Consider the following 4483-nt stretch of genomic DNA (forward strand, 5'->3'; position numbering starts at 1 on the left):
CAACGGTAAAACTTTTAGTCCACTTGCTCGTTTCACTAAAACCATCAACATGAATTTTACTATTACGAGTGAACGATTAACTCTCACTTGCGCTAGATCTACAGTAAAGTAAAGTTTTAACGTTGAACGGCATTACCTTTTTAGTAACTGATTAACGATAACCGAAGTTAACTTTGTGACTAACGTTGCGGTACACAGATATGTTACAGAACCGCATCACCCCTAGCCTATGGGATAAATACCTGCTGGAATGTACGACGTTAATGCAGGATGGCAGCAGACCGTGTTATTCGTTTCGGACCTCTTGACAAGTATGGAAGTGTGATTACGCATGTCAATCACATCACGATTACGGGCAGCATGGGGTTCACGCCTGAGCCTCAGGACGTGCGCTAGCAGCGCATGTCGGGTGTTTCAAGCGTCAACTTCGCGTCTTAATATCTCGGGATGTAATGGGAATATTGCGATGGAATCAACGCCATTGTGTATGTGCTATGTTATTCTACGGATTGCTGAGGAAAAAATATACGAGGTCTATTTAAAAAAAACATAAGTTTGTGTTAAAAAACACATATGCTTTCGTTTTAGAATGTTTCCTAATATGTACATTCATGGGCCCCAGACCTGCATTGATACCGGTGAAAGTCGTTTTGCCGGCCGGGGTGGCCGTGCGGTTAAAGGCGCTGCAGTCTGGAACCGCATGACCGCTACGGTCGCAGGTTCGAATCCTGCCTCGGGCATGGATGTTTGTGATGTCCGTAGGTTAGTTAGGTTTAACTAGTTCTAAGTTCTAGGGGACTAATGACCTCAGCAGTTGAGTCCCATAGTGCTCAGAGCCATTTGAACCAAAGTCGTTTTCCAATAGCTGTTATTGTTCCAGAGATATTTTGGGTGGACAAGATAGCTGGGACACCATATCACCTCACTTTCCACTGCTGATGCAGTTATCTGTAATTTGTGGGCACTCCCATCTTCCTGAACTCTCGACGTTAAGTTAAACAAACATTTTCTGAAATAGGGGCCTACCACATTCATTATAAAGGCGTATTTCTTTTGGCCTAGGCTGTCGGATATGTCTGCCCACGTAGTTGAGAGACCAGTACGTCGAACCACTATACGGAGAACCAGCGTTCGATTTCGGTGCTGCTATGTATTTTCTGCAGGCGGGAGGACTGGTACAGGATGAACTAAGCCTCGTAACGCCGACAGAGGAAATAGAAGTAGTGACTCGAAGGCAAAAAAAGAACAAAACGGTCGAGAAAGCAGCTTGCTGACACCTGGCCCCTCCATACTGCATTCAGTGACGTCACTGACAGGGGCTGACATAGGAGGTGGTCGATCCCGATTGGCTGTTCAGGACCAGAACGCGGAGTTTTACCTGCGTGATGGGTACGCCCTATATTTTTTGTCAGAGGGATTCAGACATATTCCTAATGAGTCTTCAATTACATTATAAGGAGAAAGACATGAAATTGCATTGTTAGCACTATATGTCAGTTTAAAATTCAGTTGCAACAGAATTTGGTGGAAATTTTTTTTGTAATTGCTTCAATTACATTATACCTGAAGCGATGGAAAAAAAATGTTTCGATCAACTTATGTTGCTACATATCCTTTAAACTAACATATTGTGCTAACAATGTAATTTTATGTCTTTATCCTTAATAATTCATATTAAATTCCTCCGTATATGTGGCTGAAAAGCACATTTCGGGAAATGATGTTCCGCGTTTCAAGGACAGTTCAGTGAAATTTTTGGAAATTTGTGATAAGTTCCTATGTGACCAAACTGCTGAGGTCATCGGTCCCTAATCTTACACTCTACTTAAACTAACTTACGCTAAAGACGACACACACTCTCGACTTGAACACACACTCGACTCGAACCTCCTTTCTGACTCAGCAGATAACCCTTCAGCTACACGTTTTCTAGATTTTCTCTCGAAATACATCATCACATTTTATTTTGTGTACATATATATCAGTATGAATCTTAGTAACATATTCAGATTTCATTACTTAATAATCCTAGTTATAAATTAACTCCTTTTACGTTTTTAATATACTCATCCCAATGTAAATTGGTTTGATGAATTTATCTTCAGACATTTTCATACATTTTGGTACTAGACTTTTATTGAGTATTGTTCTGTGTTTGAAATTTCATTTAACTTTACGTTTATCTCACTTTTCACCATATAATACCAGTTTTATGTTCATTGGAATACGCATATTTTAAATAGTCTTACCAAATAGACCAATATTCATTAGTTTATCGATAAATTTCTCAAATTCATTATTTTGCTTCATTCTAATTTCTAAATTTTCATCTTTCTTAAAAATAACTAGATTCATTAAATTTTAACGCTCTATGTGTTTACTTCACTTTGTCTAATTTTATACATTATTGTAAATTTCGATAATGTATCATAAATTTGTATATATTGTTTATAGTGGTTAATAGTTTCCGCTTATTCTCAGGTGCTAGTGGTAGATCTTTATGGTCATCATGTAGCTCTTTTGGATACTCCAAATCAGCTTCGAGTATATAAACAATATTTGAATCATCACGTATCTTCGGGTCATTAACTATCTTACTCACAGCAGTATTTAAATTTTGTTCCTGTATGATACCACTACATTGTAAGTATTATGACATTGCGTATTCATATGAATTACTTGCACAATATATATAAAATTATTCACTGTTAGGAACATAATCTTTCGAATATTTCTTATTTGCCTTAACATATCTCTTACAGCATTGAGAAATGACATCTCTAATACTCTTTACCACCGTTGGAATTTCATTTGGAATTTCATCTTAATCATGCAATAATCCAAGTGGTTAAAATGGCTCTGAGCACTATGGGTCTGAGGTCATCAGTCCGCTAGAACTTAGAACTACTTAAACTTAAGTAACCTAAGGACATCACACTCATCCATGCCGGAGACAGGATTCGAACCTGCAACCGTAGCGGTTTCAGACTGAAGTGCCTAGAACGGCTCGGCCACACCGGCAATCCAAGTGGTTCTTTACTTATTTCCAACATCGTATGCCGCAATAACACTGGCGCACTAACACATGCATTAAGACGGTCCCCTTGCTGCTTTTCTAAAGGACTACGCTGTGGGCTGGCACCCTTCTCTCATCTTCTCCAGCATGAACATGATACTACATTACACACGCCATGGCTCTGGTCGTGCCACCTTTGAAATTGTTGGCAACGACGGTGGCGTTTAGTGACGGAAAATTCACGAATATTGGCTTGGCTTGATAGAGTAATGTTCACCCTAGCGTCCAAGGTCAGCCTATGTGCACAGACTGTGGATAATATGTAACAGGTAGCGTTATAGGTAATGTTGATCACTGCCACTAACAGCAATAATAATAAAATACCACAGTGCAATCTTAACCGCTATTGTGGGCCACAGATCAAGCGTTTACTAGCATAGAGCCAGAAAGGACAGTGCTGGTTCTACAGTGAGCACAAAGAAGTATACTGCTATGACTAATGGTGCTTTTACGCTGACTAGTCTCATTGTTGTAACCGCGACCGGAACGACCGCGGGGTTGCCGTGAAGGAAAGCGCGGCGGGACCCACGGAGCGGCCTGCGAACAACAACACAGGCGGGAGAGGACAGACAAGAACCATGAAGGACCTTACGAAAAACAACAGTATAGAAAAAACAGAGTCACAAGTAAACCTAACTAAACAATCAAGTCCACTCGTACACGGAACAAAGAACGTAAATATACCAAGGTTAGACTGGCTGGTTGAGCTCTTTTTTTTTTCCTTTATTGAGTTTCGATTGCCCCTGAAGGGGGCGGGCTGGCAGCAGCTTACTACGCCGCTCGTCAGCCTTACAGAATTTGTTTTAAAAAGATGAAGATAATAAAATATAACAGTTGGCGGTAAAATCGGTGACTCAAAGGTAAAATGGCAGAAAATTCTGGAACTTAAAACATAAAACACAGGGTTGATGATGCTAAGAAAATACACAGGAGGCAGAAAAATAACAGACAATTAAAAAACACGGCGACAGTCTGGTTTCTGTTCGCAAGAGATATAAAATGCACACCCAGCGACAGCATTAATTCTGTTCGCAACACTGTGGAAAGACGCACAACACTGAACACTCACTTAAACACTGCACTAAAATGTTGGCACAAATATGACATACCACAGCCGAGAGCAGGTGGGGGGGGGGGGAAATTGGACAGATGATGGGAATAAAAAGGGGGGAAGGAGAGGGAAAGTGAAGGGGGGAAGGGGTGAAAGGAGCCAATGGAGAATGAGGACCCATAAGAGGGGTGTGGGGTGCTGAGCAGACGTGCCAGGCAGTGGGGAAGGTAGGGGAGGGGAATACAAAAGGAGTAGAGGGGGGGGGGAGAAAGCAGATAGGCAGAGGTTGGGCGGGGAGAAAACACAGGATGGAAGGGGGAGGAAGAGGGAGCCCAGGGAAATGACAGAGGAAAGTA

The sequence above is a fragment of the Schistocerca americana genome, chromosome 9, assembly GCF_021461395.2.
Source record: "Schistocerca americana isolate TAMUIC-IGC-003095 chromosome 9, iqSchAmer2.1, whole genome shotgun sequence".
NCBI classification, from domain to species: Eukaryota; Metazoa; Arthropoda; class Insecta; order Orthoptera; family Acrididae; genus Schistocerca; species Schistocerca americana.